Source organism: Hyla sarda, chromosome 6 (assembly GCF_029499605.1).
Source record: "Hyla sarda isolate aHylSar1 chromosome 6, aHylSar1.hap1, whole genome shotgun sequence".
Taxonomy (NCBI): Eukaryota; Metazoa; Chordata; class Amphibia; order Anura; family Hylidae; genus Hyla; species Hyla sarda.
The window spans coordinates 23,789,279-23,802,561 of record NC_079194.1 but is presented as its reverse complement, the minus strand read 5'-3'; the positions used below and the strand labels follow the sequence as shown (position 1 = coordinate 23,802,561).

Here is a 13,283-nt window from a genome sequence, read left to right as displayed (position 1 = left end):
ACATTAGCACAGCTCTATATACGTTTAGCGTCAAGCTGACTAGACATTTTTTATTATCTCACACATTTTATTTGCCAACAATGAGTTACCTGTTAGTACATGAAAGTTATACTGGCTAGCCGGAAGCTAGGTCACAGTAAGGTTGGCTGCTAGGGACTATTGGCTACACGCTACTTACCCCTAGAGCACTTCATATAACCTACCTATGTTACTTTAAGCATTACGTGTTTAATTCTATATTTGCAAGAACACCTACTGGCCAGGTAGAACGTCTCACAGACGCAAAGAAGAAGAAGAAGTGTATCTAACAGTGGCAGGAATTGAATTTCAATAGGCTACAATCCCTAAAGTGTTTTCTTAAGTGAGACATTTATCTTGGTGTATGTACTAGAGAAACTTGAAGTAGTACATTTAAGTCAGTAAGTTAAGGTACAATGTGTGCAAGTACTATTTTAAGGGCAATCTTCCCTATTATTTTTGTTGAGACAGGTGCTAGCGATGGGCAACAGCAATAATACTACCCTCGGAGGAGCCAGGGTGTCACCTATTTAGTAACTACTAAACACCTTTAGCATTGTATACATTTGTGTGTACAAGAATCTTTTACGTTTTTAGTGTTGAGTGTACACGTGCAACACACTGACATTTTCTATGTACAGCTCTGACTCCCTTTTTATGTGCATAGACATTAGACTATCTTTCTATGTACAAACCTTACTTATTTTTTATGTACACAGACACGAGAATATCTTCCTGTGTACAAGAACCATATACATTTTTACTATACATTTATCAACACTCCAACATGGTTCAGGCGCACTCACCTGATAAGTGCAACATTTAGCATAAGAGTTATTATGAAGCTGCTGGTATATACATAAAACAGAAGTGTAAGGATCAGCAGTCCACCTACACTAGGAGTCCAATTAAAGGGAAATATACAAAGTGGCATGTAAGGATCAGCAGTCCACCTACACTAAGAGTTCATGGAAGGGAAAGGTAAACACGGCCTTAACCACAACTCAACCGGGTACAGTCCTTAATGAATCTCATACTGGCGAGGAGTCTCTTGACTTAATAGTCAGGCACAAGCTTAGTGGTTACGTTGCTGAACTGGAACAATCTTAGCACAGTCCTGCTAGGCACAATTCTTGAACTTGGTTGCTGCAAAACAAAAGTGGTTAACACAAGAAACAATCTGACATTGCTTTAGAGTCTCTTTAGAGGATGTTCCTCTTCACTCTTCTAGTGCCTCTCTGGGTTCCTCTGTATCTGCCAACATCAGGGGCCTGGATTGGTATTGACATAGCTTTGCCACACCACATTGGTAAGGATGGAGTGGTGGAAGGCAGCATTAGAAGGGGACACAGGCTTTCTAGCCGGGATCAAAGTGGGGCAATAGGGCTTGAGTACCATCCCCAAACTAGGATGGACCCATGACTCTTTCGTTGGTACCCTGGAAGCAGGCAAACTCTCCATGTCAGAAGAGGTCCTTGGTACATACGTTGGTACCTGTGCAGGAGGCAAACTCTCATTGCTCCGAGAGGGCCTAGGTACGTGCGTTGGTACCTCTGGAACAGACAAACTCTCATTGCTCCGAGAGGGTCTAGGTACGGTCTTTGGTGCCCGCAATTTGGGCTTACTTTCCTGAACTCGAGCAGAACTTGACTCTCGACGGTATGTAAAAGATGAAGAACTTGACTCTTTGCTGTTCATAGAAGATGATGAACTTGACTCTTTGCTGTACATAGAAGATGATGAACTTGGCTGTTGAGGCTCCTCCTCCTTGGGTACGCTGGTGGAGGCTTTAGGAGCAGACCTTTTCGGCCTCAAGTTGAAGGGATCAGACTCCCAATCAGTTGACGGAAAATATTTGAAGGGAAGCTGTGTTGGGGCTGTTGGTCTGGTTACCGCTGCAGCCCATTCTCCACGAAGGCTCTGGATGGGGGTGTACTCTACAATTTCACACACCTCCAAGATGTAGAACTTCTTATGGAGATATGGCCTTTGCACTGCTCGCCGGTTACGAGGATGGTCTGCCCAGTGTGGCAGTCAAGGAGTGTCCCATAACCTCTGACCCTGTCGAACTTGGCTACAGTTTCTTTTCTTCTTTCTAATGGCTCCTCCCCTTCTCGGGGGTGATCCCATTTACGAATGTACAATGCCTCCATTTCTTTGGTGTTTTCTTGCCACCGTACTTTCTCTTCATGGGGCAAATGCACGTGCTTGGGGGAGTAGAGTTCTTTGTGTGGGGCCTTTAGCTTTTCCATCAATTCGGCCAGCTCGGCTTCTTGACGGGCCCTTTCTTTTTCTGCAGTTGGGATTGGTGGTAGTGGCTTCCCAGGTAATGGTTGAAGTACTCTGTGCATGCACTCGATCAGCTCCGGTTCATCTCCGAACACCCATTGCGGTAATTTTGGTGAGCACGGTCGTGCACTTGGCAAGCTTGATTGAGGTATGACCTCAGGGCTGGAGGAGGAAGAATAGGCCGACTCTGGCGGGGTTACTCACTGCAGACTCCTCCGATGGGATCTCGGCCCACGAGCCCCAAGTTCTGTGGTGAGGGGACAGTCTCACCGGCGATGCACCTCTAGGTGTCCCTGCGCTCTCCACTGGAGTGGTGTATTGCCAATCGTCGTCATCATCAGGCAGTGGGGGAAGATTGCAGGCCCCCTCTTCGTCTAATGACAACCGCTGCAGACGGTAAGAAAGTTCTTGGAAAAGTCGAGCTGCGACTGCCACAATTTTCCGCTTTTCCGGCGCCATTTTGTCAACTTCACCACGTGGAACGCTGCTCTCCGCCATGTCTGTACTCTCCGGCTCTCTGTGCAGACTGAAGAGGTCACTGTGCGTGGCGTCTTTTGTAGTGGGCTTCCCCAAAATGGCGACCGGCAGGAAGGACGTTATCGGTGCAGTCCAGACTTCCGATCCCTCCAGAGACGACTCCTGTGTCTCCAAATTCCCTTTCGGCTGTGACACAGCATCTTGGCATCCACGCCCAGGGGTGGGGCGTGGCGCAGCGCGGGCTTTCTTTGCGCGCTTTTCCGGCAGCAGTTCGGCTCCGCCTGTGCCGACCGGACCAGAGGATCGCAGCATGAACTCATTGCGCAGTTTACACATCTTAGTTGTAGATGAATTTTCGCCTCCCCCCTTACTTTTCTCGTGGCCCCCTTGTATAGTGCACCACAAGCACCGCTCCCGTACACAGCAACACGGTTTACAGCACATGAATAAAGTTTGTTTTCTGGGCGACTAGTGGCGACTGTAGTAGGCACACACCCAAATCCTGTTCGTGCGACGCCAAAAAGGCTTTGTGGTAGGCCTCTGGGGTAGGGGTAATGCAGTCAGGGTATTGCTTCAGTATATCAGGGGTTAAGGTTAACCCTATAGTTCGTGACGCCAGGCTGAGGGCTAGTATGCTGAGATAATTTTCCGGCCTATCGCTGCCCTTCCCAGTAACGCGCATAAAGGTGCATATGAATAATGACTGACGGTCCACAAGATAGTTACATAGTTAGTATGGTTGAAAAAAGACATACGTCCATCAAGTCCAACCAGGGAATTGAAGGCAAGGGTGTAAGGGGATAAGGGGAAGGGATAAAACTTGAATAAACTTTACTTAAAGGCTTGCGATACATCCAATGAACAGTAACAGTCTCATCAATACAGTCTCTATACACTTCAGTGACTGGCAGTTGTTGCGGACCTTGACTTGTTTTATAAGTCTCTAGATTTAGGGTTAATTGCGAAGATCCGTCCGGATTTAGGGGATTGATACGGTCTGGTGATCTTGCAGAGTGCTTAGGGATTGATACACTCACGGTTTGGTAACGATCAGCCGTTGCCGCAAGGCTCAGGCCTAAACTCACTGATGACAGCAGCGCAGATCCTTCTCTCATGAAAGCACGGGAACAAGAGAGATGCTGCTTGCTTGGCAGCCCAGGAACAAGAGAGATGCTGCTTGCTTGGCAGCCCAGGAACAAAAGAGAGATTAATGGCTGCAGCTCCCTTATATGGGCAGGGGCTGAGCCATTTTGGATTGGTTCAATCAGCTGTCACTCACTGTTACAAAGCATGGTGGGTGATCACCTGATTTCCTCCTAAAGGTCCTTGAACCATAAACCATAGAGTTTCACCCGATCACATGACCCACAGGTCCTGCGACACTAACTAGGTAAGTACACTTACTATATAAATATATACATTAAATTTAAATAATTTTAATTACAAAAATGGGTGACAAGGGGCTAACTAAGGATGAGGACCGCACCTAAACCTAGGGACTCTGACTTTGGGGACCTCACCACAAGGCAACGGATGCAATCCGGTGCCGGGACACCACATTACGAAGTACCAAAAAGAGCCTACAGGAGTTGGAGATGCAGTTATTAACCTGTGATAGGGAGAATCTGGTGCTGTCCTTTCAGGAAAGATTAAAAGGTGTGTTGGATAAGTATGAAAAGGAGATAATGGATAATAAGAGGAGTAAATTTAATAGAGATCGAAGTGATTACAATCGACAGGATGTGTACAGATGGCAACACACTGGTAACTGTAGGTATTGGAAGAAGAACAGCCCCAACACTAACAATACCGTGGAGCAGGTGGAGACTATTAGGGAGGTGAACAGCAGTGATTATTTATCAACAGAGGCAAGCGACACAGACGGAGGACCAGACGGGGGAAATGCCAATCCCAAAAAAAGGGGTCCCAGGCATTGGGGACCAACCCCCACATACCGCAAAAAACACAAATAAATAGGGAAATTACTAGTAGAGAGCAGGCATTGATTAATCCCCTCTCCACACAAAAACAGCTACAGATTATTAATATTTCAACATATACTTTGACTGATAATGAAAAGTCAATATTAAGCAGGGGGTTAACATTCTCACCCGTGAAGATATTGGACAAATTTGAATTTATTAAAGATACCAATTTAATTTGTAGAAAAGTGATACTGAAACTGCTGCACAAATAACCTACTGCCTTGACGAAACTGGAAAAAAATGACCAAAGGATAATACGGGACCTCATGGAATTACTAGAAGAAAATGAAACAGGTAGACAATCTGAGAGCCAATGTCCATGTAGGATAGCCTCCAAAACTGCCCCCTCTTTCACTATTCTCAAAAGAAAAGGTGTTTTTTTCAAACCATAATGGGGGAGATACGTAAACTACCACCCTACTTAATTTCAGGACGGAACCTGACGCGTGAGGAAATGAGAGCAATTAAGGATCTGAAGAACAATAAAGACTTCCTGATTAAGGGAGCTGATAAGGGCGGCAATGTCATCCTTTGGCCAGTCGAATTGTAGACACATGAAGCGATGAGATGACTAAATGATCGGAGGTATTATCAAAAACTGCCATCGGATCCAACTGAATTCTAACGACGATAATTTCTACACTCAGCTGTGGAATTTGGAATTATATCTAAGAGAGAACAGGAATTTCTAAAAGGTAAAAAATCCATGCATAGCTACTTTCCATATGCTCCCTAAGGTCCACAAGAACAAGGTGGACCCCCCAGGGCGACCAATTATATCAGGAATTTGAAGCATGTGCGAAAAAGCTAGCACCCTTATTGATTTTTTGTTTCAGCCTTTAGTGATCACATTGCCTTCATATGTACGGGACTCCATGCAACTGATGCAGGTCTTACAAGATATGGAAATACCAGAAGGGACCTTACTTATCACATTGTACTCGAATATTGGCCATGAGGACGGCGTACTGGCCGCAACGCATGTTTTGGAGAGACAGGTAAATCGTGATGCAAACTTTGATTTTTTTCTGATTAAACTTTAGAATTTTGTTCTTCACCACAATTTTTTCATTTTTGATGGGCAGTTTTATTAGCAGATTTCTGGTATGGCGATGGGTGCACATTGCTCCCCTTCTTACACCAACCTCTTTTTGGGGTGGTGGGAGGAGGCAAATGTGTATCCATCACCGTATTTCGGATGGGTTTTGAAATGGTTCAGATTTATAGACGACATTTTTTTTTTGGCAGGGCTCTAGGCAGGAGTGCATTGAATTCAACCCCTCCCTCAATCGGAATGCTTTTAACATCAAACTAACTTACAATATATCTTCAGTTTCAGTTGACTTCTTGGATCTTCAGTTGGGTGTGATAAATGGACACTTGGAAACCAACTTATTTCGTAAAGCTACGGCAACCAATAGATTGTTACATTACTCCTATTTCCATCAGAAGCATACCTTGAAGGGAATTCCTACTGGACAGTTTCTCCGTGTTAGAAGGAATTGTAGCAGATGTCAAGGTTTTAAGGAACAAGCCTCTCTTCTTACCAAAAGATTTAGGGAATGTGGAGATCCCAAAAATGTTATCTCTCAGGCTTTTCAAAAAAGCCAACAGCTCAGACAAAAGAACACTTTTGTAAGGTGCTCAGAAGAAACTAATGGATGACACTCTAAGATTTATCTCCACTTATAACAACCAATGGGGTGATATCAGGAGGATCTTGGAAGAAAATTGGAAGATTCTGTTATCTAATGGACGAGTGAGATCTGTTGTACCAGAGAGGCCTGCTTTAGTCTTGCAGCGAGCACCCAATTTGAGTGATCTATTGACGAGAAGTCATTTCCAAAGGCCGACCAGATCTTTTAAAACAGGACACGATTATCATGGGTCCTATCCCTGTGGTGAATGTACGATCTGCCAATTTATGACACCTACATGGAGCTTTGTGAATCCACATGATGGGAAAGAATATCGACTGTGAGGTTATGTGAATTGCAAAACCATGCAGGTCATTTATGAGATTATTTGTCCGTGTGGAAAATTGTATGTTGGACAAACTAGGCAGCAATTGCAAAAGAGAATTAAAAAGCACTAATCCACCATAGCATTGGCTAAAAGAGATAATGATGGAGAAAAAACACTTACAATGGTGGTCCAATGTATAGAGATAAGAGTGGCACTCACCCGTCTGGCAGTGGAAATAGTGAAGGATTTATTGTGTAGAAGCAGGCATACACAAACCAATATCACAGGAGCGGCATCTCGGGAGAAGGAGGCCGAAGGTAGATGGGTGAAAGTTATTTCGCACACGAAGTGTGCTTCATCTGACCCCCCTGGAGGACCACACTTACTACGGTGGTCCAGCGTTTAGAGATAAGAATGGCACTCACCCGTCTTGCAGGGGAAATAGTGAAGGATTTATTGTGTAGAAGCAGGCATACACAAACCAATATGACAGGATCGGCATCTCAGGAGAGGGACGCCGAAGGTAGATGGGCGATAGATATTTCGCCCATCTACCTTCAGCGTCCCTCTCCAGACATGCCGATCCTGTCATATTGGCTTGTGTATGCCTGCTTCTACACAATAAATCATTCACTATTTCCTCTGCCAGAGGGGTGAGTGCCATTCTTATCTCTGCTGACCTCTGCTGTCCATTTTAGGAACTGTCCAGAGCAGGAGAAAATCCCCATAGCAAACATATGCTACTCTGGACAGATCCTAAAATGGACAGCAGAGGTCAGCAGAGAGCACTGTGGTCATGACATCAGAGGAAATGCATTTCTTTTTTGGTATACAGCCCCAAAAAAGTACTGGAAGGATTAAGATTTTTTAATAGAAGTGATTTACAAATCTCAAAAGAGGTGCAGCTCACAACAAAAGGACCGATGGAACAAAGGAACGAAGGAAAGATAAAGTCAAAATAATAGTTTATACCTCAAGGGCCTCACCATCCAAGGTGCATAATGATTTGAGGGGAAATAGATGTAAATACAACAGCGTCAATATCGTTTTTTTTAATTAAATATAAAATATGGTTAATAACATTACACATAAATTGGCACTTTATAGAATAATCCCACTGGGCCCTAGTGGGATATCAGATAAATTATTATGAAAAAAGCTAAAGAAATCGGAATATGATCCAATAATCCGGTATATATGGATACAGTCTGTTAGTCCGGTAACTCTATGAAAGTCCCGTTGAATGGCAAAAATATATGCACTTGATTAAATCTCCAGATTCAATCTCCAGATAGAAGGAATAAACAAATGATTAAGATGGTGTTTCTCACCGCTTGTGTCCGCCTGGTACTCACTAATTGAAGCCGATGGCCTGCGGCTGTTGTATCCTCTACCGTATGTCCTCAGATGGTGATGGCAGGGGGGCGTGACGCGATGTTCCGTACCGCAGGCGGTAGTTGCTCTCCGGCTGCTTCTTGATGGTGAGATACAGACACTCCGGCAAGAGTGGCAGTGAGCACAGGAGCGACCGTAAGCGGCGTCCCGCGTGGAGACCTGGACTGCGGGAGGTAGTTGGAGGTATGGTGCCTCCTGTCAGGGTGGGATAGAGCTGGATTAACTCCTCTGATAAGAAAGCAAGACTACATTTTGCCAAAATGAACTTGAGTAACCAAAATCCTTCTGGGAAAATGTCTTGTGGACAGATGAGACCAAGATAGAGCTTTTTGGTAAAGCACATCATTCTACTGTTTACCAAAAACTGAGACCTACAAAGAAAAGAACACAGAACCTACAGTGAAATATGGTGGAGGTCAGTGATGTTTTGGTTTTTTTTTGCTGCCTCTGGCAGTGGGGGCCTTGAATGTGTACAAGGCATCATGAAATCTGAGGATTACCAATGGATTTTGGGTCTCACTGTACAGCCCAGTGTCAGAAAGCTGGGTTTGCGTCCGAGATCTTGGGTCTTCCAGCAGGACAATGACTCCAAACATATGTCAAAAAGCCCCCAGAAATGGATGGCAACAAAGCGCTGGAGAGTTCTGAATTTTAACATTAGTGTTGAGGGATAGCCAATGTCATTGTTTACAGCTACCACAGTAGTGCACCTAAATTCCTGTATTATTCTAATGGTTACACATCCACACCATATATCTGGTGTAGGATTCAATTGTGGCACTTGTAGTCCGCTGCAGGCATCCTCCATTGTATGCATTTTATGCTGGGGATCACCCCTAGCAATGGACAACCCCCAGTATAAATGCACAATTGTACAACTGCATTTGGGGTTGAGCACCTCCAGCCATTTGAGACCACGTTTTCAGTGTTGCTTTAGAGTTCTGAAGTGGCAGCAATGAGTCCAGATCTAAACCCCACTGAACACTAGTGTTGAGCGGCATAGGCCATATTCGAATTTGCGATATTTCGCAAATATATGGAGGAATATTCATCATATATTCGCTAAATTCGCATATTCGTAATATTCAAATTTTTTTTGCATATGTGATAATTCGCATATGTGAAAATGTATGCACTTTACAGCAAGTATACCAGTGTAACTTGATAGAGGCAGCAGAAGGGAGGGATCAATATTCGCAAATATTCGCCCATGTGAATATTCGCCCGGCGGCCTCACACAGTAGTATTAGAGCCTTCTTTAGACCACACAAGCTGGAAGCAAAGAGGGATGATGACTGTGATGTGTACTGTGGAAAAAAAAAATATATAGTGCTATATTCGTGAATATTTGCGAATTTGCGAATATGCGAAATTCGCGAATAAAATCCGAATTGCGAATATTCGTGAGCAACACTACTGAACACCTGTGGAGAGATCTTAAAATTGCTGTCGGGAAAAGGCACCTTCCAATAAGAGACCTGGAGCAGTTTGTAAAGGAAGAGTGGTCCAACATTCCGGCTGAGAGGTGTAAGAAGCTTATTGATGGTTTCAGTTATTTTTTCCAAAGGTTGTGCAACCAAATATTAAGTTAAGGGTGCCAATAATTTTGTCCAGACCATTTTTGGAGTTTGGTGACATTATGTCCAATTTGCTTTTACATGCAGAATAAACGTGTATAGCAAAACATGTGTTACTGCAATACTTTTCTGAAATACTTCCTTTTCTTGAAAAATTTCAGGGGTGCCAACATTTACGGCCATGTGTGTGTGTGTGTGTGTGTGTGTATGTGTCTGTATGTATATATATATATATATATATATATATATATATATATATATTTTTTTTTTTTTTTTTTTTCTTTTTTCTTCAATTTATAGATTTTGTCAGGACAATTAAAGGTTAACTGTAATTTAGAAAAATATTTGTTTCAGTGAATGCCAGCATCAAAGACGTCTCATTGTGGTGAGATTACGGTAATTCCTCTCCTTGGTAGAGACAAACATACTGTTGTACATAGCAGATGGATGGATAAGCGGAGGGGATCTGTGGTATCTGAGCACATTGCAGCCTTTATCCTCTCCTCCAGCGATCGGGTAACAGAGATGAAGTCAATTAATAATAATAATATTCCTAATATAATCTCTCGTCATTTAATCTCTGTTGTCCTGACTTGTTTATTATTTTATCAATTTTCTTTGTTAATATTTGGCACTTTGTGACCTAAGGTCTGATAAACGATGATCGGGATCGCGGTTTTCGGTCCCCATTGCCCCATTAACATTCATACAGTATTTGTCTAAGCACCGCCATACGCCAAAAGTATATGATTACAGTGTTGGACCGGGGCCTGAAAAACGGTTCTACCGCCATACAGAACGTGTGTGCGCCCATTTTTTTATTATAGTTATTATTGCAGACACAGCACGTATTATCACTAAGTTCTTATATGTTATTTTTCAACATTCCATTAGACCAGTGTTTCCCAACCAGGGCGCCTCCAGCTGTTGCAAAACTACAACTCCTAGCATGCCCGGACAGTTGTAGTTTTGCAACAGCTGGGGGCACCGTGGTTGGGTAACAGTACAATAAATATAAACCCTAGTGGCAAGTCATTAGCCTTAGACTACCAGGGACTTTAACATCAACTTTATTACTGCCCTAGATGATGGACTTAAATATGAACTTTATCACTGCTCTAGACTAACAGGGACTGTAACAATAACCTCATCACTGCCCTAGATCACCACTGACTTTAACATCAACTTCATCACTGCCCTAGACCACCAGGGACTTTAACATCAACTTCATCACTGCCCTAGACCACCAGGGACTTATTGCTGCCCTAGACCACCAGGGACTTATTGCTGCCCTAGACCAACAGGAACTTTAACTTCTACCTCACCACTGCCCTGTAACAGTGAGCGCTCCGGTCCCCTCCTCTGTACCGGAGCACTCTCTGTCCCTGCCCCCGTCTGCTTTGTCCCGGCGCGTCCCGGTCAGACACGCTGACCGAGAGCGCAGGAATTCCTCTGGCAGGGATGCGGTTAGCATGGCGGCTGATCCCTGCACACGCGCCGCATCCCGTATCCCCTTACCTGCAGCCCCGTCTTCCTGCGCTGCCTCTGTCTCCCGGCGTGCGCGGCCCCGCTCCTTAGGGTTGGCCTGGTCCACACGGCTCCTATAAATGTCTCCTGCCCCTTCCTGCCCTCGCCGGATCTTTAGTGCCTTGTGCCGAGTGAAAGCGTTCCCATTGTTCAGTATTGCCCTTGCCTGTTGCCGACCTGTTGCCCTTGACTACCGCTAGTGAACGCGTACTGCCTGCCCTGACCTGTTGCCTGACTATCGCCTGTGAACCTGTGCCGCCTTCCCTGACCTCTGCTACGTCTGACTACGCTTCTGCCTGCTCCTCCTGTACCGCGCTATTCTCAGCTACCAGAAGGGTCGAGTGGCTATCGGGTGGAACGACCTGGGGGCTACCTGCCGCAGCAAGATCATCCCGCTTTGCGGCGGGCCCTGGTGAAGACCAGTAGTCCCTTAGACTCCGTTCCCCTGGTACGGCCCACGTCATTGCCCCTCTGGTTCAGTGGATCCACCTCCTGTCACCTGACCGGTACGTTACATGCCCTAGACCACTAGGAACATTAAGTCAATGTTTACACGCGGGAATGTCTGCACAGAGCACCAAAGAGACTCAAGTTCTGTACTTGGGATGTACTCCTCACTAAAAGCAGGGATCCTGTTCCAGAGATCGCAGGGGGTCCCAGCAGTCAGACTCCCCACCATCAGACACCTATGCCCTATCATGTGGATTGAGGATAAGTTGTCTTTTCCTGGATAACACCTTAAACATCAACTTCATAACTGCCCTAGACCACTAGGGACTTTTACATTAACTTGATCACTGTCCTAGACCACCAGGGACTTTTACACTAATGTAATCACTGCCCTAGACCAGCAGTGAATTTAACATTTACTTCATCACTGCCCTAGACCATCAGGGACTTTACCATCAACATCATGGAGGCTCTTAGCTATTAAGAGCTGAGGAATGTGCTCTCGAATCACCTAAAGTGCAAAAAAAAGTGCATAAAGGATGCGATCTATCGCAAGCCCTTCTCCGCTAGGAGAGAGGCCCCACAACAAACCGTACCCTCTGCCTCCAGACCAAAAGTTACCAGGTTCGATGTCCCTTTTCGCCGAAGCTACTAAGGGACCACAAATGCTCCCGGCATTCTCCTTGTGTTAGCCAAGGTATTTGCTCGCAGAGCCGATAACAGACGGTACCCTGCCCATGCAGGAGTACCTGGGGTTTTTGCAGGGAGGTGCGGAACCTAATGGCCACACACACCTCCCCTAGACCGCCAGGAGGGACACCCAGAAGGGCTACCGCATCCTAACAATCCTTTGGACACACAACACGCAAAAAGTGATACAGTGACAAAAATAAATAAATAAGTGAATGTGTGCAGATATACTGCCCGGAAATACGGACGGATCTATAAAAATTTCTCTGATCCTAGCCAGAAGGCCGGGAATCAAGAGGTGAGTGCCACAAGGTGAAGAGTTCATGGTGCCCGTGCTTCCACTCAGTGAGCCAATACACCCAGTGAGTTTCGGCACCTCGGGGTCACCATTCCCTGAGGCACTAAAGTACCTCGGCTCTAGACCCTCTCAGCCTCATGGCGAGACCCGGAGGAAACAGGTCACATCACGGCAGCCGTTGAGCTGATTCCTCAGAACCAGCCCCAGAACACCCTGGTAAACCTGCCCCCTCCATGCAGCACCCATCCCCACCAGTCCAACACCGGCGTTTCCCATCCACTGGCGGAAACTGATAAGAACAGATACTACACTTGATCTTTTCCAAAAGGCCGAGAAGCGATCCTTAGGGATTATTCACATGCAGCAGTTTTGTTGCCGGCATTCCTGCACCTAAATATCAGTACAGTACCTGGGAATGGGGTTCTTCCTGCAGTAAAGCACATGGATTTCTACAAGCCCCATTCAGATGAACAGTACAGGTTTAGAATTTTCTGCTAGTAACGTTGTAAACACACCAGAGGGTCCTATTGGTCACCAGTTGCTCTGTCTGATCCTGTGTATGGACAGCAAATGCTGGGATCCAAAGATGACATAATGCATCCTATGATCCTG

At 45.2% G+C, this 13,283-nt stretch overlaps 1 non-coding gene across 1 annotated transcript; it reads right to left on the bottom strand.

The window, feature by feature from the left end:
- Positions 1–12,826: 12,826 nt before the first annotated feature.
- LOC130277975 (U2 spliceosomal RNA) lies at positions 12,827–13,012 on the bottom strand. Its single transcript, XR_008845655.1, has one exon. It is a non-coding gene; the product is annotated as a U2 spliceosomal RNA (small nuclear RNA).
- Between the last annotated feature and the right edge of the window lie 271 nt (positions 13,013–13,283).